Source organism: Schistocerca americana, unplaced genomic scaffold (assembly GCF_021461395.2).
Source record: "Schistocerca americana isolate TAMUIC-IGC-003095 unplaced genomic scaffold, iqSchAmer2.1 HiC_scaffold_62, whole genome shotgun sequence".
Taxonomy (NCBI): domain Eukaryota; kingdom Metazoa; phylum Arthropoda; class Insecta; order Orthoptera; family Acrididae; genus Schistocerca; species Schistocerca americana.
The window spans coordinates 465,729-492,727 of NW_025726368.1; the positions used below are offsets into that span (position 1 = coordinate 465,729).

The 26,999-nt window shown below is 44.5% G+C and overlaps 1 protein-coding gene across 1 annotated transcript in view; it reads left to right on the forward strand.

Annotated features, from left to right (window-relative positions):
* The first annotated feature begins 476 nt into the window (after positions 1 to 476).
* Positions 477 to 26,999, forward strand: part of LOC124587768 (serine/threonine-protein phosphatase 6 regulatory ankyrin repeat subunit A-like) — a 43,394-nt gene continuing 16,871 nt past the window's right edge. Inside the window, exon 1 of the mRNA XM_047131450.1 lies at positions 477 to 513. The gene's annotated coding sequence lies outside the window, so the exon portion shown is untranslated. The remainder of the gene's footprint in view (positions 514 to 26,999) is intronic.

Genomic DNA, 26,999 nt, shown 5'->3' on the forward strand with positions numbered 1-26,999 from the left:
GATCAAATCTTTGACAAACAAATTTGATAGTGTAATACCGGCCTCAGCCACAGCCTGGGGCACGTTTCAAGAATGGGATTTTCACTCTGCAGCGGAGTGTGCGCTATATGAAACTTGCTAGCAGGTTAAAACTGTGTGCCAGACCGAGACTCGAACTCGGGACCTTTGCCTTTCGCGGCAAGTGCTCTTCCGACTGAGCTACCCAAGCACGCCTGAGTCGCTAGAGCACTTGCCCGCGTAAGGCAAAGGTCCCGAGTTCGAGTCTCGGGCACACAGTTTTAATCTGCCAGGAAGTTTCAACGACGGCACTGTTTCGCAGAAGGAAGAGTCGAGTCGGCTGGTTTCTCGGAAGGGCGTTATACAACGCCAAGGCCGCACCTCGCCATTTCCACCAGCGTCCCGAGAGCGTGGGTCACGTGACGACAGAGCTGCGGCGCTCTCGCGCTGTGCTGGGCAGCCAGGCAGTCGCTGGCGAGGCGTGGCGGGGAGCGCTGTGCTGTGAGTACAGAGCAGGTAATTCACTGTCTGGAGCACGAAACTGTTTCACATATAACTATCATCTCTGGATGTTTTAAGACTCGATAGAGTAAAAACACTTCTCATGTCTGAATACTAGTAAACGGTTTCACGGTGTGTTTTCTTACATTGCATTGCAAATGTTACTATCGATTGTGTGTAACCGGTACATTCCAAGCCAAAGTTGAGTGATTCCTTTGTGGGATTCCTTTGAAATTACGAAGTGTGTAATCGCCGTGTCGCGGACTTGTTTAATGTTATTTGGAAAAGATGCAGATCCCGTTTTATGGATACGGGGTGTTCAAAAAGTCTCTCCGCAGTGCCGTATGATGGCCACGCGTGCCGTATGCCGCGGTGAATATACAGGGTGTTACAAAAAGGTACGGCCAAACTTTCAGAAAACATTCCTCACACACAAATAAAGAAAAGATGTTATGTGGACATGTGTCCGCAAACGCTTAATTTCCATGTTAGAGCTCATTTTAGTTTCGTCAGTTTGTACTGTACTTCCTCGATTCACCGCCATGATTTCATACGGGATACTCTACCTGTGCTGCTAGAACATGTGCCTTTACAAGTACGACACAACATGTGGTTCATGCACGATGGAGCTCCTGCACATTTCAGTCGAAGTGTTCGTACACTTCTCAACAACAGATTCGGTGACCGATGGACTGGTAAGAGGCGGACCAATTCCATGGCCTCCACGCTCCCCTGACCTCAACCATCTTGACTTTCATTTATGGGGGCATTTGAAAGCTGTAGAGACTCTTCGTACTCGTATTGTGGACGGCTGTAATACAATACGCCATTCTCCAGGGCTGCATCAGCGCATAAGGGATTCCGTGCGACGGAGGGTGGATGCATGTAACCTCGCTAACGGAGGACATTTTGAACATTTCCTGTAACAAAGTGTTTGAAGTCACGCTGGTACGTTCTGTTGCTGTGTGTTTCCATTCCATGATTAATGTGATTTGAAGAGAAGTAATAAAATGAGCTCTAACATGGAAAGTAAGCGATTCCGGACACATGTCCACATAACACATTTTCTTTCTTTGTGTGTGAGGAATGTTTCCTGAAAGTTTGGCCGTACCTTTTTGTAACACCCTGTATACTGAAATGAAACTGAGTGAAATACAAGTTATTGATTTATTGAATATTCATTTTTACTCAAAAATGTTCAAATTAAATGTTGAAAGTGTCCCCCCTGCTGTTGAATACACTATTCCATTCGTCTAATCATGTTTCCAAACACACGCTGTAACATCTCTTCTGTAACAGGAGCAGTGAAAGTGGATATTGCAGTTTTCAATTCGTCGATGGATTTTGGACAGTTTTTATAGACAGTTGCTTTCGCTGCACCCCAGAAGAAAAAGTTAGATGGTGTTAGGTCAGGCGCCGGCTGGGGTGGCCGAGCGGTTCTAGGCGCTTCAGTCCGGAACCGCGCGGCCGCTACGGTCGCAGGTTCGAATACTGCCTCGGGCATGGATGTGTGTGATGTCCTTAGGTTAGTTAGGTTTAAGTAGTTCTACGTTCTAGGGGACTGATGATCTTAGAAGTTAAGTCCCATAGTGCTCAGAGCTATTTGAACCATTTTTTTTGTTAGGTCAGGCGATCGTGGAGGCCAAAGTCCGTGTGAAATTATGCGATCACCGAAAACATCAGCAAGCAGTGACATTGAAACGCGAGCTGCATGCGCGGTTGCACCATCTTGTTGAAAATAACCGTTCACTATTTCACTTAACACAAGTTCTCCTATGAATGGGTACAAATGGCTCTAAGCACTATCGGACTTAACTTCTGAGGTATTTAGTCCCCTAGGCGTAGAAACTACTTAAACCTAATTAACCTCATGACATCCCACACATCCATGCCTGTGGCAGAATTCGCACCTGCGACCGTAGCAGGCGCGCGGTTCCGGACTGAAGCGCCTAGAACCGCTCGGCCACAACGACCGGCTATGAATGGTTACAGAATATCACTGCAGTATCGTTGTGCGTTTATTGTTTCGTTGAAAAATATGGGACCCACAATCTGACGTCTATAAATTGCAATCCAAACTCCTATTTTCACAGAATGATGTGATTCCTCATGAATACACAATGGATTGGCACTATTCCACAGACCAGAATTTTCCGAGTTCATGTACCACGCCTCATAACTGAAAAACGTTTCATTAAGAATACCCCTTCCATTTTGTTGAACGAAATTTTGGAACCATTGACAATAATGCAGTCTGTTGCCATGATCAGTATTTTTCAGTTCTCGCACGACTGTCACTTTGTATGGGAAAAGTTCTAACTTTTTCCTTACAGCTGTGTGGGCCGTTCCGACACTTACATCGATTTCCTAGGCGAGTTTTCTTAATGACTTGTGCGGACTCATCGACATTTTATCGGAAATATCGAGTAGTTTATCCTCAGACAAAACACTATGACGACCACTTCTCGGTGCATCTGTCACTGAACCCGTAGTTTGAAATTTGTTAGTCAGATCTGGCACAGTACCGCGATGTGCGAGTGTTGTCTCCGGGAAAACCGAATTAAGTGTTTGACGAACTGAAACTGTGTATTTACCGCCAGCTTTGAACACTTGTTCGACTAAAAACACACGTTCTTCAGTGGTTAGCATTTTTAACAGTAACAAAAACGAAACAAACGAACAAAGGAACTAAACTTGAACGTTCACGTCAACACGTAACGACACACACCAAAGGCACTACTGACGCTGGCTCAGATAAACAAAACAGTGGAATGTTGGGAGAGTCCACTTGAAGGGAAGTAACCCAGGCAGGCGAACAATCACACGGCACTGCGGAGAGACTTTTTGAACACCCCGTACATTCGATTAACTAATTATCGGTAAAGCCGACCAAATTTTTTTCCCACTACAGCTCCAGTTTTTACATTGCTGTAGGCCACTTTGAGTAACTATTTGAAAATACAGGATGTATCAAAAAGAATCATCAGATATATGAAAAAAATGTTTGACATATGTGCGTGAGCAACGTACAGTTATCAAGAGTAAACTCTCGAGTTTTACACGGTCCCCGCTAGGTAGCAGCAGTGTGTGACCACTTCAGTTCTGGTAAAAACGATGTCGGGACAATAGAAACCGGCCAGCCGCAGTGGACAAGCGGTTCTAGGCGCTTCAGTCTGGAACCGAGTGACTGCTATGGTCGCAGGTTGGAATCCTGCCTCGGTCATGGATGTGTGTGATGTCCTTAGGTTAGTTAGGTTTAAGTAGTTCTAAGTTCAAGCGACTGATGACCTAAGATGTTAAGTCCCATAGTGCTGAGAGCCATTTAAACCATTTTTGAACAATAGAAACTTTTGTATTCTACGTTTTGCGCAGTGTGGATCAGTGATAACTGTTAAGCGTGACTTTCGCACTAGGTATGGTGTGGATCCTACAACAGCACAGAGCATTAGACGATGGCGTGAACAATTCCGAGAAACAGGTTGTTTGTGTAAAGGCAAATAGCCGGGCCGTCCCCGAGTGTCTGACACAGACTTCGAACGCATCTACCATATTTCTCAAGGAGCCCGCAGAAATCCGTTTGCCGTGCAGCTCGACAGCACATGCCCCCCGATGTTCTTCTGGCAGTGTTGCGTCGACGTTTACACATGAAACCCTACAAAATTCAAGCTTTTGGTGAAGGTGACAAACATTAGAGTTATGTAATTTCGTTCTTGCCAAGAAAACAGGATGACTGCTTTCTTGCACAGTGTTTGGTGATGAGGAGACATTCCGTTTAAATGGGAAGCTGAACCACTTCAAAGGGCTGATACTGGCACACGGCAGCGCCAGCTGTTCGAAATATTCCATCAATAGATTTGCAACAGCTGGACTCAGGGCGCTTTGTTCGTAAAACTCATTATCATACTGGAGATTGGTCGCAGCTACTGGACTCAGCCAGTGAAAGCCCTCTGAAGTGGTATCGGTATGTGGATGACACTTTTGTGGTATGGAATCATGGGGAAGGGGAATTGTATGGTTTCTGGTTGCACCTAAATAGTACTAATCCAAAGATACAATTTACTATGCAGAAAGAGCGTAATGGAGGGCTTAATTTTTTGGATATAGCAGTAATTAAATGGGCAGATTGGAGTGTATGGTATACACTACATAGAAAAGATACACACACACCGACCGTTACCCCCATAGGGATTCGAACGATCGTCCTAGGCAGAAGACAGGTGTCATTAAAACAATAGTGCCCAGAGGTAATAGTGCACTACTGGCCATTAAAATTACTACAACAAGAAGAAATGCAAATAATAAACCGGTATTCATTGGACAAATATATTATACTAGAACTGACATGTGATTACATTGTCACGCAATTTGGGTGCATAGATCCTGAGAAATCAGTACCCAGAACAACCACCTCTGGCCGTAATAACGGCCTTGACACGCCTGGGCATTACCATTGACCAGACGTTTTCAGTTGGTGAGAGATCTGGAGAATGTGCTGGCCGGGGCACCAGCCGAACATTTTCTGTATCCAGAAAGGCCCGTACAGGACCTGCAACATGCGGTCGGGCATTATCCTGCTGAAATGTAGGGTTTCGCAGGGATCGAATGAAGGGTAGAGCCACGGGTCGTAACACATCTGAAATGCAACGTCCACTGTTCAAAGTGCCGTCAATGCGAACAAGAGGTGACCGAGACGTGTAACCAGTGGCACCCCATACAATCACGCCGGGTGATACGCCAGTATGGGGATGACGAATACACGCTTCCAATGTGCGTTGACCTCGATGTCGCCGAACACGGATGCGAACATCACGATGCTGTAAACAGAACCTGGATTCATCCGAAAAAATGACGTTTTGCCATTCGTGTGCCCAGGTTCGTCGTCGAGTACACCATAGCTGGCGCTCTTGTCTCTGATGGAGCGTCAAGGGTAACCGCAGCCACGGTCTCCGACCTGATAGTCCGTGCTGCTGCGACCGTCGTCGAACTGTTGGTGCAGATGGTTGTTGTCTTGCAAACATCCCCATCAGGGATCGAGACGTGGCTGCTCGATCCGTTACAGCCATGCGCACTAGATGCCTGTCATCTCTACTGCTAGTGATACGAGGCCGTTGGGATTCCATATTCTGCCAAGTCATTGGATCTCGACCAACGCGAGCAGCAATGTCGCGATACGATAAACCGCAATCGCGATAGGCTACAATCCGACCTTTATCAAAGTCGGAGACGTGATGGTACAAATTCCTCCTCCTTACACGAGGCATCACAACAACGTTTCACCAGGCAACGCCGGTCAGCTGCTGTTTGTGTATGAGAAATCGGTTGGAAACTTGTGTCAGCACGTTGTAGGTGTCGCCACCGGCTCCTACCTTTTGTGAATGCTCTGAGAAGGTAATGATTTGCATATCACAGCATCTTCTTCCTGTCGGTTAAATTTCGCGTCTGTAGCACGTCATCTTCGTGGTGTAGCGATTTTAATGGCCAGTAATGTATCTGCGAGCCAGTTTATTTGCAAGTTGAGTTAAATCATTTGCGAATGGCTTTTAAGAAAAATGGATACGCTGACAACGAGTTAGATCGCACACTGCATCCCAGAAGAAAAGAGTCTGACAACAATCAGCAATAACAACTGTCAAACGGAAAAGTTTTTTCTTCCACTTATCCGCAATATTACAGACCGTAATGGCAAAGTTCTGGTCAAGTTTCAGGCTGAAACCATCTTTAGACCCACCAAGAAGATTAGTGAGTGTTTAAGATCGGCGGAAGTCGCTCGACACCGCTTAGCAACTCCTTGGGTGTATGAAATTCCGTGCAGCTGTGGGAAGGTTTATATTGGAACGACGAAAAGAAGTGTCAATACCCATTTAACCGAACACAAAAGGAACTGTCGACTGTGACATACCGACAAATCAGCCGTAGCGGAACATGTTTTTAAAGACGGTGATCACGAAAATAAAATTTAGTGAGACGAGTGTGCTAGCACAGACATCGAATTATTATGCACGTATGTATAGAGACGCTATAAGGATTCAGAAACACCACAATAATTTTAACAGAAAAGTGGAACGCTTAAAGTTAGACATGATATGCGGTCGAATTTGCACCAACGATGTGTCAATCGATAATCTTCGATCGAGAATAATGACGTTAGAGAGAGATTTACAGCCGGCTCGACGTGACGAATGGTGGTGCCCTCTATGCGCTCTATGTAAACGGGACCTCCACGGCCTATCAGCTAATTCATCACCGTATCATCTCATCAATACTCTGGGAAGGAACACACGTCCTGGACTCAGAAAGCCGGCCGGAGTGGCCGAGCGGTTCTAGGCGCCACAGTCTGGAACCGCGAGACCGCTGCGGTCGCTGGTTCGAATCCTGCCTCGAGCATGGATGTGTGTGATGTACTAGGTTAGTTAGGTTTAAGTAGTTCTAAGTTCTAGGGGACTGATGACGACAGAAGTTAAGTCCCATAGTGCTCAGATCCATTTGAACCATTTTTTTTTTTAACTCAGAGCTCCAATCAATACACTTCATCGCCACTTTAGGCGGTAAACTTCATCTCATTATCATAAAACAAAATACTCATTTCCATCAGTATAAACATCACCCTCATCATTAACATCATCCACCTGGGGTCATACTCCCCAAGCCAGTACCACACACAAGCCATATTCGTACACATAGGACCATTTCGTGAGACAGAGCGTTGACAGAACGCTGGCTCTTCAAAACACACATGGGTTTCTGGCAGCCAGTCTTTGACTCCCCTCGGAAGATGCCTGCAGTTGGCAACGAAACGTCGGGAAGTAGTTCTAGCTCTACAGACCGACCGCGGCCTCTCAGCCCAGTAGTTTTAACTAATGAAGACGCCGACTGTGAAAGCCTACACGTTATGATTAGTTCGTATTTAGTTTTCCCATGTGTTTCAGCAGGTTCTAAACTGAATCATGGTAGTACCACGTTTAAGGTATTTCTCACTTATTCTTTGCTCCCAGTTACACATTTTTAATTACATTGAATGTTTGGATCGCTGATTGGGGGAGGCTGACTGGGAAGCCTCACTCCACTTTCCCTTCCCCCATCTCTCCCTTCTTCCAACACATACGTATTAAAATAAAAAGACCGCAATTAAGAAACCCATTACTCTGACATGTGGCACTGAGTAAATACAACTACTTCGGTAAATTTTACATTTATCAACAGTTCTTTCCTTTTCAACTTATTGCAAAATTTTAGATGTTACTTATATCGTATTACGTTGTTTTAGATCTGAAGATGGTCCGGAGAGCGATGGAAACATTTAATGTAATTACAAATGTATAAGTGGGAGCGAACAATAAATGAGAATTATCCTATATAAGTACAGTTGCTCGCTCTCTCTAGACGATTATATCGGCTATAGTGATAATATATAGTTGTCTTGAAACAAACGTGGAATCGTTTCCTATGTAGGTGAAGCTGCCCTGTGAACGTAACGCTTTTACTACGGGTGTGTTTCTAAATTTGCCACGTGCATACCAACTTCTTTAACGGAAAAAGTTTCCACATAAACTCCAAATGCTTTAATTTCGCTTTACTGCGTGTGCCGCGATGCCCGAATATCTTCCACACAAATGAGTCCTTGCATGTTCATTGTCATCTAAAAGAAATCGTGAGCTCTTCAGAGCACCGTTCGTCGTTGTAAAACTTGACGCCATTTAAATTTAACACTGTCCGTCTAGATGTGTTTCAAGCTGCGTCGTAAGGCGTGGGCGGGTAGCTCATCCGGTAAGAAGCGTGGGTGAAGGTTGAAACGTCGTTCAGGGCACAGACGTCCAATCCGTCAGATGCCTTCAGCTGTGGTCAGCTGCAGTAAGCAGTCTCGCTGCAACCTTGAAACGTGCGAGGAAATACCTTAGCAATGCGCGGAACTGGTTTGTCGGCATACGGTTGCCATTCGTCCGTCTCCATGTATCGGTCCCGCCACCGTTATGGAGCTTCTTGTCCCGCTATTCCGAGAAAAAAAAGGAAAAAGAAAAAAAAACGTTAAGAGTTTGGCTCCGGTACTGAAGGAACGCCATATGTTGGCGCGTCACGTAAATGCAGCCTGAGTTTTATTTATGTCAACATATTTATGTTTACAAGATCGGCTCATAGATGGAGCTGCATGTTGCGTATCTTCCCTCCACGACGCAAGCACCTTTTACATTTAGCGCCATCATTCTAGAAAATACGAGACTTCTCCGGTAGTACGGAGCCGGAAACATTTAAGCAGCGCCCCGCGGAGGAATGGGGCAGTTCCCATTTGCATAGCGATCTGATAGGACTTCTTGCTGAACGTAACACGCACGAGCGCAAGCTGGTAACGGCTGAAGTGTTTACTGCGGGTGTAGAGGGCGCGAAGTGTGTAGTGACGTCTGCTTCGATGATTAGTGTTATTATCGACTGTTTACCGTCTAATAAACGAAAATGCCTAAGGATGGATACATGAAAAAAGAAAGTGTCATTTTCGAATGATTGCACAAAAGAGTTGTCCTTTGTCAAGAAAGAACGACGGATCAGGAAGCGATGGGTGAAATTTGTAGCTGTTTCATCGAAGTAACTAATGGAGGTAAGGCAGATGTGAAGCATCACATTTTTACGCAGAATCAAATAGACACGCAGTAAAACAGACATTAAAGCCTGTTTCTACATTCGTCATGAAAGAAGTACTCGTTGCTACTGCAGAACTAACTACAGCTTATAAGAATCGTAAAACCTTCAGTTGTTTTGACTGTACCGTAAAACTGAATGCCAAAACGTATCCTGACTCCAAAGCCTCCTGAAAGCAGCCTACAGCCAGGACCAAAGCCACAGCGATTACTAAAAATATTCTCGCACCACACTCAATGTCCGAAGGCATAGACACCGGTGCATCGAACCACAAGGCCGAAGAGATGATTCCTGTAGTTGTCCGATGCTTTACTGAAACTGACGGGATGTAACGAAAGCTGTTGAAGTTTGATTGGCTGAATAACGAAACATCGCAGACAATTACAAAGGTTTGTCTAGGCACTTTCAGACAACTGCAAATCTCATTCGATAAATTAATCGCTATTTGCGGAGACAATATCAACACGAACACCAACATCGCAGGGCTTCATTGACGCGACCTGCGGGATGTGTTTCACCAAATTAACACTTTCGCTGCGGCATCGGTGCAGGCGCGCAATTCTCCAGTGCGGCCCGGCGACACTCTGGAACGGCAGGCACCGCTCGGAGCCGACGCTCCTAAGCACACCCGAGCTACAGGCTGACGTCGAGACCTTGTAAGATATGTAGGATCATGTTCTATACTGACTTATTGATGACCCCTTAGATGCATTACTTCAAATAAGCTTCGACTGTATTGTGGTCATGTTTTAAAGTCTGTTTCCCGGCGGGGTCAGGGATTTTCTCTGCCTCGTGATGACTGGGTGTGCTGTGTTGTCCTTAGGTTAGTTAGGTTTAAGTAGTTCTAAGTTCTAGGGGACTCATGACCTTAGATCTTAAGTCCCATAGTGCTCAGAGCCATTTGAACCATTTTTTTTTTAAGTCTGTTTGCAGTCTGACACCTGTACGGGTTACAGGCGTCATTCAAATGTTCGTGATTTGTTGATAATGTGACAAAAAATACAATTCAAACAAGCAACTAATCGACTGCATTCAGGAAAAATTTTGATTCCATGTATATCTTAATGCCATATTTATTACGATTGCTTTTTATATGCTGTCTAAATGACAATCTTCCCCTCCAAAGAATCATTGATTCATCTATTGATAAATCTCTTCCTGGGTAATACACTCCCCCTTCTTTTCCCGTCATCTGACCAGTTTCCCCCCACCTGCTCTCGGGTGTGGTATGTCATATTTGTGCCAACTGTTTAGTGCAGTGTTTAAGTGAGTGTTCAGTGTTGTGGGTCTTTCCACAGTGTCGCGAACAGAAATCATGCTGTCACTGGGTGTGCATTTTATATCTCTTGTGAACAGAACCCAGACTGTCGCCGTGTTTTTTAATTGTCTGTCTATTATTTTTCTGCTTCCTGTGTATTTTATTAGCATCATCAACCCTGTGTTTTATGTTTTAAGCTCCAGAATTTACTGGCATTTTACCTACAAGTCACCGATTTTATCGCCAACTGTTATTATTTTTTTATTATCTTCATCTTTTTAAAACAAATTCTGTAGGCTGAAGAGCGGCGTAATTAGCTGCTGCCAGCCCGCCCCCTTTAGGGGGAATCGAAACTCAATAAAGGAAAAAAAAGTAATACACTTGAGCCATTCTCGTGTTAAAATAATCCAATATAGGTCGTATCTTATACAAACGATCGTCTGGTTTCGGGTTTCCTGGAAGTGGATTTTTTTGCAAAATGAAGAGAGCGTAACATGATCAAATACCGGTCTCTGCTTATACTCATCGCTATTCCTCTATTCTCAGACAGAGATTCTTTCTTCCAGTACTCTTGTAATCGCGGATATTTAACGTTACCCATATGTAACGAAACACCCAGGAAAACTAGTAATTCGCCTATACTTAGAGGTTTCCATTTACAGTTCCCAGATCCCTCTTTTGTATTTTAGCTCAGCAATATGTTGACTGCGTTATCGTTCGTTTCGTCAACTAAAAGTTGCAACATTTCGTCTGTTACCAATAATCTGAAGAAATCCATAGGAGAATTACCAGCAGGATGAATTTTCAAAACTTCTTCCTTCGTAAATGGGTCATACTGCATATTATGTGGTTCTTTATGCCAGGACTCAACTGGATTATCTCTGTGTGACAGGTCGGGCTCTTTTTCGTCGTCGATTTCCTGACACAGTCGTTGTGATCCGTATCGTCAGATTCGGAACTGTCACGAAACAGATTCGAAAGCTGTGCTTCCACGCTATCATCACTCTGCAATTCTTCTGCAACCTTTAAATGACAATCTCTGTGGTATGCCTCTTCTTCACTACACAGAAAATCACTGTCGTCTAGTACACTAAGTAACTGTTCCTCTGCAAGTTTAACACTTTTCCTGCTCCTTTTCACACTGGAAGGTCCAGGTGTCGGTTCATTAGCCGCCATTACGGGCAATATACGTTCGGTAACTGACCACACAAAACAAAAGTTTAGCTTTGATGCTGCAACTAGACTGGGTAATCCGACAGTGGGCGCAGACGCTTGTAAGCGTCAGCCGCAGCGAAAGTGTTAAAGAGCTAGAAAACAATGTAGAATAAATAGGATGCTCTGCCCATATCCTCCACAATATTGTGTCAAGCGCTGCTGGAGTCTTAACTGTCGACATTGAAATAATCATCACGAAAATGTTTAATACGCTGGCCGGAGTGGCCGAGCGGTTCTAGGCGCTTCAGTCTGGAACCGCGCGACCGCTACGGTCGCAGGTTCGAATCCTGCCTCGGGCATGAATGTATGTGATGTCCTTAGGTTAGTTAGGTTTAAGTAGTTCTAAGTTCTAGGGGACTGATGACTTCAGAATTTAAGTCCCATAGTGCTCACAGCCATTTGAACCATTTTTGAATGTTTAATAATCGCCAGGAAAATGTTTGATTATTTTTCAATGTACACGTTAAGGACAGAGAATCTGAAAGAGTTCTGCTTGTACATCGTCAGTCATCAGACTTTTCTACCTCACTCAAAAACAAGATCGCTGTCGTTAATGTCCACAGCTGAGAGAATTCTTAAGCTTTGGATTCCATTCCAACAATCTTTTGACGATGAAGACAGGCCTCCTAAAATGATTTCAGACTTCCTTGGTAGTCCGATAAGTGAAATTTACTGCATCTTTCTGCAGACAAACTTGGATCTGTCTGAAAAAATATTAAGCATGGAGAAGAATAAAGTCTAGATAATTTGAATAAGAAATTATTAATCGGGACTTAAAGACGTCTGAATGAAAGGAAGACTGGCAATTTTCTTGGCATACAAACCAAGTTGACTTTGAACAAATTAAAGAATGAGAACCCTAAACCAACAAATAATTTGATTTCGAAATTTGAGGAAGAGAGAATGACTTTTTATGCCGTAGCGTTTTATTACTTAGAGAAATTGGTTGTGTAGTTACTGAGATGAAACAGCTACAAATCTCAGTCTTCCTGATCCGTACGTCCTTTCTTGACAAAAGACCACTCTATTGTGCAATCATCCGAAAACTGACGCTTTCTCTTACCATCCTTAGGCATTTTCGTAATCTATGGTACGTTTATTAGACCGTAAGCAGTCAATAATACTTTGTCATCGAAGTAAACGTCACTATGCACTTCACGCCTTATACATCCGCAATAAATACTTTAAACATTGCAAACTTGCACTCGTAAGTTGGTCTTAGGTTTAGAAATAACCATGTTATCAGATTGCTGTTCAAATGGGGACTGCCCGATTCTTCCGCGAGAAATTGGGGCTCATACGGAGAAATATAAACAGTCGTTTGTTGCTCACTCTATTTGCGAGTGGAACAGGGGAGGGAATGACTAGTAATGGTAGATGGTACCCTCTGCCACATACCGTACGGCGGCTTGCCGAGCATCTGTGTGGATGCAGAAAAGAAATGGATTCACAGTAGTAGTTTATGACGTGCTACTCAATGGCCCTGAATATCCAATGCCATCTGAGACCGCAAACCCGTGCTGTGAGGATAGGACGGGCCAGTGTTTCCTAACTGCTAATTGGAAGCCCCATTCACATCGTTGTATTCCTGTGACACATCGAAGAGTGGACTGCTCGAAGCGCCGCTGTGGCCGCGGCTCGTGCCTTTTCCAATTATAGTAAGAGTTCAAAAGCAGTACCGTCAACTTCAATGTACTTAATGATCCGCTTTCCAAATGATCATGCACAGGACAGAAGCATATCTGCGGGGATTTCGGCGCAGGCGTTTCTGATGCAGTCGACTGTGTCTTCACGGCCTGTTGGCACTTGCTGGTACACTTTATCTTTTAAATATCCCCACAGAAGGAAATCTGGCAACATCAAATCAGACAACCCAGTGGGTCAATTAACATAGCCACCTCTGCTGATCCAGCGACCAGTGTAGTCTGATACCTCCTCTGCTTCACTTGAGTAATACGCTGGGCAACCGTCATGCTGAAACTACATACGTTGTCGAACGTCCAGGGCAGCATCCTGCCGTAGTACCGGTAGTTCCTGTTCCGAAAACGTACGGCATCTTCGTCCATGTATACATGGAAGAAGCCTGGAGATACTGACAGGTTTCAGATAGATTATATAATGGTAAGACAGAGATTTAGGAACCAGGTTTTAAATTGTAAGACATTTCCAGGGGCAGATGTGGACTCTGACCACAATCTATTGGTTATGAACTGCAGATTAAAACTGAAGAAACTGCAAAAAGGTGGAAATCTAAGGAGATGGGACCTGGATAAACTGACTAAACCAGAGATTGTTCAGAGTTTCAGGGAGAGCATAAGGGAACAACTGACAAGACTTGGGGAAAGAAATACAGTAGAAAAAGAATGGGTAGCTTTGAGGGATGAAGTAGTGAAGCCAGCAGAGGATCAAGTAGGTAAAAAGACGAGGGCTAGTAGGAATCCTTAGGTAACAGAAGAAATATTGAATTTAATTGACGAAAGGAAAAAAATACAAAAATGCAGTAAATGAAGCAGGCAAAAAGGCATACAAACGTCTCAAAAATGAGATCGACAGGAAGTGCAAAATGCCTAAGCAGGCATGGCTAGAGGACAAATGTAAGGATGTAGAGGCTTATCTCACTAGGGGTAAGATAGGTACTGCCTACAGGAAAATTAAAGAGACCTTTGGAGAAAAGAGAACCACTTGTATGAATATCAAAGGCTCAGATGGAAACCCAGTTCTAAGCAAAGAAGGGAAAGCAGAAAGGTGTAAGGAGTATATAGAGGGTCTATACAAGGACGATGTACTTGAGGGCATTGTTATAGAAATGTAAGAGGATGTAGATGAAGATGAAATGGGAGATATCATACTGCGTGAAGAGTTTGATAGAGCACTGAAAGACCTGAGTCGAAACAAGGCCCTGGGAGTAGATAACATTCCATTAGAACTACTGACAGCCTTAGGAGAGCCAGTCCCGACAAAACTCTACCATCTGGTGAGCAAAATGTATGAGACAGGTGAAATACCCTCAAACTTCAAGAAGAATATAATAATTCCAATCCCAAAGAAAGCAGGTGTTGACAGATGTGAAAATTACCGAACTAACAGTTTAATAAGTCACAGCTGCAAAATACTAACGCGAATTCTTTACAGACGAATGGAAAAATGGTACAAGCCGACCTCGGCGTAGATCAGTTTGGATTCTGCAGAGATGTTGGAACACGTGAGGCAATACTGACCCTACGACTTATCTTAGAAGCTAAATTAAGGAAAGGCAAACCTACATTTCTAGCATTTGTATACTTATAGAAAGCTTTTGACAATGTTGACTGGAATACTCTTTCAAATTCTGAAGGTGGCAGGGGTAAAATACAGGGAGAGAAAGACTATTTACAATTTGTGCAGAAACCAGATGGCAGTTACACGTGTTGATGGGTATGAAAGGGAAGCAGTGGTTGGGAAGGGAGTGAGACAGGGTTGTAGCCTCTCCCTGATGTTATTCAATCTGTATATTGAGCAAGCAGTAAAGGAAACAAAAGAAAAATTCGGAGTAGGTATTAAAATCCATGGAGAAGAAATAAAAACGTGGAGGTTTGCCGATGACATTGTAATTCTGTCAGAGACAGCAAAGGACTTGGAAGAGGAGTTGAACGGAATGGACAGTGTCTTGAAAGGAGGATATAAGATGAACATCAACAAAAACAAAACGAGGGTAATGGAATCTAGCCGAATTAAGTCGGGTGATGCTGAGGGAATTAGATTGGGAAATGAGACACTTAATGTAGTAAAGGAGTTTTGCTATTTGAGGAGCAAAATAACTGATGATAGGCGAAGTAGAGAGGATATAAAATGTAGACTGGCAATGGCAATGTTCAAATGGCTCTGAGCACTATGGGACTTAACATCTGAGGTTATCAGTCCCCTAGAAGTTAGAACTACTTAAACCTAACTAACATGAGGACATAACACACATCCATGCCCGCGGCAGGATTCGAACCTGCGACCGTAGAGATCGCGCGGTTCCAGACTGAAACGCCTAGAACCGCTCGGCCAGGGAGTGGCAAGGAAAGCGTTTCTGAAGAAGAGAAATTTGTTAACATCGAGTATAGATTTTAAGTGTCAGGAAGTCGTTTCTGAAAGTATTTGTATGGAGTGTAACCATGTACGGAAGTGAAACATGGACGATAAATAGTTTGGACAAGAAGAGAATAGAAGCTTTCGAAATGTGGTGCTACAGAAGAATGCTGAAGATTAGATGGATAGATCACATAACTAATGAGGAAGTATTGAATAGGATTGGGGAGAAGAGAAGTTTAAAAATGGCTCTGAGCACTATGGGACTTAACTTCTGTGGTCATCAGACCCCTAGAACTTAGAACTACTTAAACCTAACTAACCTAAGGACATCACACACATCCATGCCCGAGGCAGGATTCGAACCTGCGACCGTAGCAGTCCCGCGGTTCCAGACTGCGTGCCTAGAACCACTAGACCACCGCGGCCGGCCGAAGAGAAGTTTGTGGCACAACTTGACCAGAAGAAGGGATCCGTTGGTAGGACATGTTCTGAGGCATCAAGGGATCACCAATTTAGTATTGGAGGGCAGAGTGATGGGTAAAAATCGTAGAGGGAGACCAAAAGATGAATACACTAAGCAGATTCAGAAGGATGTAGGCTGCAGTAGGTACTGGGAGACGAAGAAACTTGCACAGGATAGAGCAGCATGGAGAGCTGCATCAAACCAGTCTCAGAACTGAAGACCACAACAACAACAACAACAACAACAACAACAACATCGTCCATTCAACGTACCGTGGATACAAAACGGACCGATGAGTTAATTCCCCACGATGTCACACCGTAGGTTAACCGACCCAGGACGTCGACGGTCAACTTGCCGTGATAAGTGGGGGTTGTCTACACTCCAGTAATGCAACTTAACGCTGGTTAGTGAGTGTAAACCCATCGCAAAATAGTAGTTCGGAAAAGATGATGGGGGTTGTTTGCATTTGTTGACGTGCTCATTCTCGAAACACTATCTGATTATGGAAATCCGCGCCCTAAAGTTCTTGATGCAATGGCACGTGATATGAAAGATACTTATGACGTTGCAGTATTTCGACGGTACTACCTACGGAGGTACTGGAATAGCTGTGTAGGGTAAATTAGGGTGATATGGTGAACGTAAGATTTGGGCCTCGTAGAAGACAACGCACACTGATCTGTATTTGCACGCAGACAGCTGCCACCACCCTTCACAGAGGATTGGGGTACTTAAAACTCTAGTACATAGGGCGCGCACTATCTCTCACGCAGAGAGTCTACCCCAGGAATTGGAACATCCGAGAACTGTATTTCGAAAAAATGGGTACTCAGAGTGGCAGATTCAACGTGCTCTCCGCCCAACCACCACAGTACAACCTGTGGAGATGGATGAAATCACGAGGGAGGAGGTAGGCACTGCGTTTATTCCATACACATGCGCACTCTCGGGGAAAATCGCCCGCATTCTGAAGAAACACCGGGTCGGAACTGTGTTTTGTCCTCCGAATAAAACTCGTGCACTGGCGCGGAGCGCCAAGGATGACCTCGGTTTGAGGAAGGCCGGCGTGTACCAGATTCCGTGTCAATGTGGCAAGTCCTATATTGGTCAGTCGATGCGTACCGTCGAGGATCGATGCCGTGAACACCAGAGGCACACTCGACTGATGTATCCGAGCAAGTCGGCGGTCGCTGAACATTGTTTGTCGGAAAATCACGCCATGGAGTATGACCGCATGAGGATTCTGGTACAGACGTCGAGATACTGGGACAGCGTTGTTAGAGAGGCCATCGAAATTCGCACCAATGACGACCTCATAAACCGTGACTGTGGCTATAATCTTAGCAAGCCTTGGGAACCGGCGATTGGGTTAATCGAGAGTAAATCGAGCAAACGTATAGTTGTGACGACCACGGCGGACAGAGCCATCACACCGACGTCATCTCAGACGCCGTCGCAATCTGTTCCACCGCGCGACCGTGGCGCGGGGCGCGGACGGCGGAGGGAGCGCGCCGCGGGCGGAGGGTATTTAAATCGGCCGCCGCCGCGACCGAACCCAGTTCCCCCTGAGCAGCCATAGTGTACGGATCTCCGTGCCGGCACGTTCACAGGAGCTCAGTCCGTCAGTTCACCTGATGATGGCGACATGTATGATCGCCGAAATATTGTGCCCGTTGGACGCCGTAGACCGGCAGTACACCCGTGGATATTTTGATTATCAAATACGCCGGGAGAAACTCAAGAATCACAAGACAAGAAATTGTTTATTTAAACAAAATAAAAACACTCTCCTTTCACAAAATACATAAGTAACACATTAACTGTACCACATCCCCTTTAAGGCACTACAAAAGATAAAAATAAAAAATACTTATTTTTATGCCCTTTGGGTGAAATGGTGAACTCATTCCCCCGCTTTTTGCCACATACGTCACACATAGATTCATATTTTGACAGTCTTCATGCACCCAAAGTTGGCAGCTAATACATTTGATCCAATCCACATCCTTTTTAGTGCAACTGTACAGTTCACCGCACCCTACACAACACTCTTTTATCATCTGCATCGTCATCATCCAGCGACGAGTCGGATTCGGTGTCAGTGATAGACGTTTTTCGTTTCTTAGGCTGCTTCTTTTGGATAATTCCTTTGGTAGTCTCTTTGGTTACGGTTTTTCCTTTCGTTACGGTTTTCCCGTTGGCTATGGTTTCTCCTTTGGTCCTCTTTTTAGCATTTGCTCAACTCTTCACTGACTCATTTTGTCGTTTTCTTTTTCGCAGGTTGTCGATGTTTTCTGGAGAAGTCAAAACCTCAGCTAAAACTCTGGACTTCTTCCTTGCAGATGCAACTTTATCTAGGATAGGTATCGGCGAAATATGGTCCAAGAGTTTGCCAGGGGTTATTTGAGATTCTTCTGTTGTCACTGTCGAGGTCATATCTGTTGCTTATGATGAAGACTGCATGTTTTCCTCTGGATTTTCCTCCCTTTGCGGACAACCCACTTGTGGTGAAGCTTGTATGTGTTCTCTACCGTTCCACTCTCGAACGGCATGCGGAAAAAACGAGCAATTAAAATTTTTCTGTGCGAGCCCTGATTTCTCATATTTTACCGTATGATGGTTTCTCCCTATGTAGGTGGGCGCCAACAGAATGTTTTCGCAATCGGAGGAGAAAACTGGTGATTGAAATTTGATGAGAAGATCCCGTCGCAACCAAAAACGCCTTTGTTTTAATGGTTGCCACTCCAATTCACGTATCATGTCTGTGGCACTATCTCCCCTGTTTCGTGATACTGCAAAACGAGCTGCCCTTCTTCGAACTTTTTCGATGTCATCCGCCAGTCCCACCTTATGCGGATCCCCCCCCCCCCTCCGCACAGCAATACTCCAGAATAGGGCGGACGAGCGCGGTTTAAGCAGTCTTTGTTGCACCTTCTAAGTGTTCTGCCAATGAAGCGCAGTCTTTGGTTTGCTCTACCCACAATATTATCTATGTGATCGTTCCAATTCAGGCTATCCGTAATTGTAATCCCTAAGCATTTAGTTGAATTTACTGCCTTAAGATTTGTGTGACTTTTCGCGTAATCCAAATTTAGCTGATTTCTTTTAGTACTCATGTGAATAACTTAACAATTTTCTTTATTCAGGGTCAATTGCCACTTTTCGCACCGTACAGATGTCTTATCTAAATCATTTTACAATTCGTTTTGGTCATCAGATGACTTTACAAGACGGTAAATTACAGCATCATCTGCAAACAATCTAACAGGGCTACTCAGATTGTCTCCTATGTCGTTAATATAGATCAGGAACAATAGAGGGCCTATAACACTTCCTTGGGGAACGCCGGATATTATTTCTGTTTTACTCAATGACTTTCCGTCTATTATCACGAATCCAGTCGCACAACTGAGGCGATACTCCGTAGGCACGCAGTTTGGTTAGAAGACGCTTGTGAGGAACGGTGTCGAAAGCCTTCTGGAAATCTAAAAATATGGAATCAATTCGACATCCGCTGTCGACAGCACTAATTGCTTCATGAGTACAAAGAGCTAGTTGTGTTTCACAAGAACGATATTTTCTGAATCTGTGCTGACTATGTGTCAATAAATCGTTTTCTTCGATGTACTTCATAATGTTCGAATACAGTATATGTTCCAAAACCCTACTGCAAATCGACGTTAGTGATATGGGCCTGTAATTCAGCGGATTACTCCTACTTCCCTTTTTGGGTATTGGTGTGACTTGAGCAATTTCCCAGTCTTTAGGTACGGATCTTTCTGTGAGTGAGTGGCTGCATATAATTGCTAAATATGGAGCTATTTTATCGGCATACTCTGAGAGGAACCTAACTGGTATACAATCTGGACTGGAAGCCTTGCCTTTATTAAGTGATTTAAGCTGCTTCGTTACATCGAGGATATCTACTTCTATGTTTCTCAACTTGACAGTTGTTCTTGATTGGAATTCAGGAATATTTACTTCGTCTTCTTTGGTGATGGAGTTTCTGAAAACCGTGTTTACTAACTCTGCTTTAGTGGCACTGTCATCAGTGACTTGACCGTTGTTATCGCGCAGTGAAGGTATTGACTGCGTCTTGCCACTGGTCTGCTTTATGTAAGGCTAGAATATGTTTGGGTTTTCTGGCAGATTTCGAGACAGAATTTCGTTGTGGAAATTATTAAAAGCCTCTCGGATTGAAGTACGCGCTATTTTTCGAACTTCTGTAAAACTTTGCCAATCTTGGGGATTTTGCGTTCCTTTAAATTTGGCATGCTTTCTTCGTTGCAATAATGTATGGTGCAACATGCACCAAATGCAAATTCAAGGATTCTGTTTTTCATTGCACACTATTGATATTTCGTGCAGTGAGTTAAGTGCTCACTAAATATCACAATATTTACCAATATTAGTGAAACCATACCTTAGGACAGCATTAGATCTTAATATAAGTGAAAACTTTCCTCTTTCCAGTATCATCTCCAGAGCAGTGGTAGTGTGAGAGGAGGTCCAAAACCATAAAACGTATGTTAGTTGGTGGAGGGCACATTCTCTACAACTGGATCAACATTTCGTCGTACGCACGCTTGGTATACGACAGGTGAGCTGCGAAGGAGTTGCAGACGGACTGGAGCAGTTGGCCTGAGGTAACATTTCCAGGCGTCGAACCCCAAACTTCAGCAGCAGTAGGTCGGTTGGCTGTGCCTACCAAATCCCGCACTGCAACATGGACTAGTTGTTAAGAGCAGACTGATTTAGATTACAGTAGTAAAATATCGTTTTCCTAGATATATTGAATAATAAGGAAGGTAAATCTTTCCGTGACACAACACTATAGACCATTCTGGGCTTGTTTCATTGTGCTAGGTGCCCATTTTGGAAACCTTTGTGATCATGTGACACTGGAATATAGCTACAGTTTATAGAAATAGTATCTCTACTCCTTCTGTTGACGTGTCCTGCAAAAAAAAAAAAAAAAAATGTTTGGTATTGTCAGTAGCGTTTAGTAAGTATACATTCTGGGTGTTCACAAATTTTTAAATTCAGATGAATATGAAAGCTTCAATTCAACAGCATCTGCTGCATAACAGTTACGCTTATCAACATACGTATTCAACTTCAGCCGGCGATTCCGGCGATAATAATAATATGCATAGCTTGTCCGAAAAAAGAAAGGTAAGTTTTTGTGGAATTTTGTTGTTTTGTACATAATTAAATGCAATTTGTGAGAAGAACGAAATAATGTTTAAGCTTTCACTACTCTCCATTTCGTATTTTTGTGTAAGTGGGAGTTTCTGTCCATTTTTTATTTTGTCAGAGAAACGTAAAACATCCCCAATACATGTATTAGTTACTGAATTAACTTCCGGGTTGAAAATCAGGCATTCTTAAATTACACTGAACTTACACAATTCTTTGTTAAATGTTCGTTTGTAGTGATGGTTATTTGTTTTCGTCACTCTCTCAGACATCGGATCTGGTCTGGGTGGTGCTAATTCCTTTGCGGCTAATTTTTCCCGGTAATTTCCTTTCCCTCGAGTACTTAAAACAGATTCAAGAGAGTTCAGGTCGACACTGCACAGGAAAGCTGATTCCTGCACAGGAAGCAACCAACTCCAGACACAAACTCCGAATGCCGGCCGCGGTGGTCTAGCGGTTCTAGGCGCTCAGTCAGGAACCGCGCGACTGCTACGGTCGCAGGTTCGAATCCTGCCTCGGGCATGGATGTGTGTGATGTCCTTAGGTTAGTTAGGTTTAAGTAGTTCTAAGTTCTAGGGGGACTTATGACCACAGATGTTGAGTCTCATAGTGCTCAGAGCCATTTGATTTTTGAACACAAACTGCCATTTGCGGACATCAGTAAGTTCAGCACTATGGGACTCAACTTCTGAGGTCATCAGTCCCCTAGAACTTAGAACTACTTAAACTTTACTAACCTAAGGACATCACACACATCCATGCCCGAGGCAGGATTCGAACCTGCGAACGTAGCGGTCGCGCGGTTCCAGGCTGTAGCGCCTAGAACCGCTCGGCCACTCCGGCCGGCGTCTATCTACCAACAAGGTAACTTGACTAGAATACAAATGAGGTGCTGACAACCATAAAGGCCAAACGTACACCGTCTTCGAACCCACATTTAAGTGAGGAACCAGTGAGACAGCTTTATCGGAATGTTAATATGTACGTACAATGTGGGCTTACAGTGCAGATACAACAGACCCGCCGTAAGATCAACAGATGTCAGAAGTGCTGTGTCGTCCGAACAATACACAGCCAGGGCCAAAGCACCACAGAAGCAAAGATGCGACCTGCAGCCTGTGCCGTAGAGACTCTCCATTTGCGCGAATCCCACCACTGCCACGGGCGACGATGACGATGAAGATATCGACTTCGCCTCTGCCAATTGCCCCCCGACTACAATCCGCCAATGACCAGGCAAGGGACAGAAGCCCACTCAGAAGAGCAGGTCTCACCCACTTGGTTATAGATCATCGCCCAGGGCTGGCCTAGACAGGGAACATCGTTTAGTGAAGTCTTAGAATTGAGCAGACAATTATCGTAAATTATATTTGCTTTGTACTTTGAAGTTTACCTACAATTATTTGCACTTAGCCATTGAGGGACTTTTTGTATTTCATTACAAGCAGTGTTGCAGATTTAATCATTCAACAAGTCACAAAGGTAATTAAACGTTTTTAACTCATTTGTGTGACTTTGTTACTACACTACTGGCCATTAAAATTGCTACACCAAAAAGAAATGCAGATGATAAACGAGTATTCATTGGAGAAATATATTACACTAGAACTGACATGTGATTACACTTTCACGCAATTTGCGTGCATAGATCCTGAGAAATCACTACCCAGAACAACCACTTCTGGCCGTAATAACGGCCTTGATACGCCTGGGCATTGAGTCAAACAGAGAATGGATGGCGCGTACAGGTACAGCTGCCCGTGCAGCTTCAACACGATACCACAGTTTATCAAGAGTAGTGACTGGCGTATTGTGCCGAGCCAGTTGCTCGGCGAACTATTTCTGTATCCAGAAAGGCCCGTACAGGACATGTAAGATGCGGTCGTGCATTATCCTGCTGAAATGTAGGGTTTCGCAGGGATCGAATGGAAGGTAGAGCCACGGGTCGTAACACATCTGAAATGTAACGTCCACTGTTCAAAGTGTCGTAAATGTGAACAAGAGGTGACCGAGACGTGTAACCAGTGGCACCCTATACCATAACGCCGAGTGATACGCCATTATGGCGATGATGAATACACGCTTCCAATGTGCGTTGACCTCGATGTCGCCAAACACGGATGCGGCCATCTGATGCTGTAAACAGAACCTGGATTCATCCGAAAAAAACCGAGCGAGGTGGCACAGTGGTTAGCACACTGGACTCGCATTCGGGAGGACGACGGTTCAATCCCGTCTCCGGCCATCCAGATTTAGGTTTTCCGTGATTTCCCTAAATCGTTTCAGGCAAATGCCGGGATGGTTCCTTTGAAAGGGCACGGCCGATTCCTTCCCAATCCTTCCCTAACCCAAGATTGCGCTCCGTCTCTAATGACCTCGTTGTCGACGGGACGTTAAACACTAGCCACCACCACCACCACCATCCGAAAAAATGACGTTTTGCCATTCGTGCACCCAGGTTCGTCGTCCAGTATGCCATCGCAGGGGCTCCTGTCTGTGATGCAGCGTCAAGGGTAACCGCAGCCACGGTCTCCGAGCTGATACTCCATGCTGCTGCAAACGTCGTCGAACTGTTCGTGCAGATGTTTGCTGTCTTAAAAACGTCCCCATCTGTTGACTCAGGGATCGAGACGTGGCTGCACGATCCGTTACAGCCGTGTGGATAAGATGCCTGTCATCTCGACTACTAGTAATACGAGGCCGTTGGGATCCAGCACGGCGTTCCGTATTACCCTCCTGAACCCACCGATTCCATATTCTGCTAACAGTCATTGGATCTCGACAAACGCGAGCAGCAACGTCGCGATACGATAAACCGCAATCGCGATAGGCTACAATCCGATCTTTATCAAAGTCGGAAACGTGATGGTACGCATTTCTCCTCCTTACACGAGGCATCACAACAACGTTTCACCAGGCAACGCCGGTCAATTGCTGTTTGTGTATGAGAAATCGGTTGGAAACTTTCCTCATGTCAGCACGTTGTAGGTGTTGCCACCTGCGCCAACCTTGTGTGAATGCTCTGAAAAGCTAATCACTTGCATATCACAGCATCTTCTTCCTGTGGGTTAAATTTCGCGTCTGTAGCACGTCATCTTCGTGGTGTAGCAATTTTAATGGTCAGTATTGTAATTTATTGGAGATTTGCAGAACCTTCGTTCTCTTGTCCTGTTACCTGACCCTGGGGTATAGCTGCGTAACAGCGGCAGGGCGGAATTGTCCTACCAGTGTACTGCACCATGGGCCGTTCCGTGAGCCCACGAGCTCGGCCTGTCGTAACAGCGGTGGCAACTCGGCCTCCACAGCCATAGCGACGAGGCCTTCACTGAACTGGTGACGCGGGTCTACAAAAAGAAGCGTAAATAAATGCTAGATTGTCACAGTCGACGATGGTGTGTGACACACACAGTGGTTACGGTTACTACAAGCCACACCGCAAGTTGGGAAACGGGGCCAAATTTCTAGTAGTTTACTGTCGAGTTGAGATTTTCACACACAAATGTTTTATTCATACCTTACAGAAACTAGCAGTACGGCAATAAACAGCCTTTTAAACACGCCGCTACCGGCAATCAAGTAATTTATAGCAATACAACAGTTTTAAACAAATTTAAAGAACATTAGTAAACAAGCTACTAAAGTAAATACAGAACTTTAATAAAGTACGGTGAGGTAGTGAAGCTACCAACACGTCCATTAAAAAAAAAATCAAATGTCTCAGCAAACACACGATTAATGGCAATAAAGAAATGGAGGAATTTAAAAAAGTTTTTAAACAAAAGTGTCCTGGAATAGCATTAGAACATAACAGATATGACGGACCCGTGTAAGGCGGCCACAAATCACCCACTCAGGGATGCTCAGGCTAGGCAGAAAACTGACCAATTTAAATACGCCCGTATACACAATTGCCACTCTCAGGCTGGTCACTGCACCGACTTTTAGCCAGCGAAAACTTGTAATAAGATGGCTTAACTAGTTGACAGAATTAGAGCTAACCTCGTGCAAGGAAACATTACACCACACAGTCTTGAATGAGCGACCACATGATCAAACAACAAGAAGCATGAATTTACTCATAACACACGACAGAATAGCGAAACAATTAAACTGCCAAAACTACACCTCCCATCTGGCAGTAACGAGAGGAGGAGGAAAGATCACTGTCTTCAATTACAGTGGTGCCGGGGACAGGATACCCGATCGCCGGAGGCCACAAGGCAGAAGAGATGCTGGTTACACAAAATTATTACTTAATGATTAAACCTTCCACGAACTTAACTTGCAATTATGCTCGAACAGGCAGTACACGACCTGCGATGGCAAGGATCCACACATCCGACCGCGCACACGTCGCCAGCGTACCCGACACGCCACGGTCACGCGACAACACGCTCTGTCACCGGAGTTCACGTCTCCTCTGCAAGGTCGACGGGTAGTGACCGCTCTTTCATGTTATGTGTCTCCTTTTTAAACTCCAGTCTTGAAACGGGGGATTTAATGAAGCTTGTTAACGTCCCACCTACATCTACATCTACATCTATACTCCGCGAGCCACCTTACGGTGTGTGGCGGAGGGTACTTATTGTACCACTATCTGATCCCCCCTTCCCTGTTCCATTCACGAATTGTGCGTGGGAAGAACGACTGCTTGTAAGTCTCCGTATTTGCTCTAATTTCTCGGATCTTTTCGTTGTGATCATTACGCGAGATATATGTGGGCGGTAGTAATATGTTGCCCATCTCTTCCCGGAATGTGCTCTCTCGTAATTTCGATAATAAACCTCTCCGTATTGCGTAACGCCTTTCTTGAAGTGTCCGCCACTGGAGCTTGTTCAGCATCTCCGTAACGCTCTCGTGCTGACTAAATGTCCCCATGACGAATCGCGCTGCTTTTCGCTGGATCATGTCTATCTCTTCTATTAATCCAACCTGGTAAGGGTCCCATACTGATGAGCAATACTCAAGAATCGGACGAACAAGCGTTTTGTAAGCTACTTCTTTCGTCGATGAGTCACATTTTCTTAGAATTCTTCCTATGAATCTCAACCTGGCGCCTGCTTTTCCCACTATTTGTTTTATGTGATCATTCCACTTCAGATCGCTCCGGATAGTAACTCCTAAGTATTTTACGGTCGTTACCGCTTCCAATGATTTACCACCTATGGCATAATCGTACTGGAATGGATTTCTGCCCCTATGTATGCGCATTATATTACATTTATTGCGCATTATATTACATCACCGAGGTGAAATGAACAGCAACCACTCGTGGGGCGATTCTGTATACAACCAACCCGCGGGGAGCTCTTCCGTCAACTCGACCCGTTCGTTACACAGAACCGACGTACATCACGTGGCGACTCGGTACAACCGACCACGCCTGCTTCGCGCTGGGGAGCCACACTCCCTCCCGTCTCCACCACACTCTCTCTGAGCCAGGTCCCCACAATCGCACGAGTGGTAGACTGTGAAGAGCGAACAAATTGAATAGCTGGGCGGCGGCCATTAGAGTGGTAAACTGACGCGCGGAGTTGGAATGTTTATACATCGCTTTTGGTTATAAAATGCCATCCCTTGAGTTAGGTCAAAAACATAATGCCTCATTTAAATACGTTACTACAATATACTTTTTAATTTATGAACGAACAGCAAATAGTCACTGTTTATGAATTTATC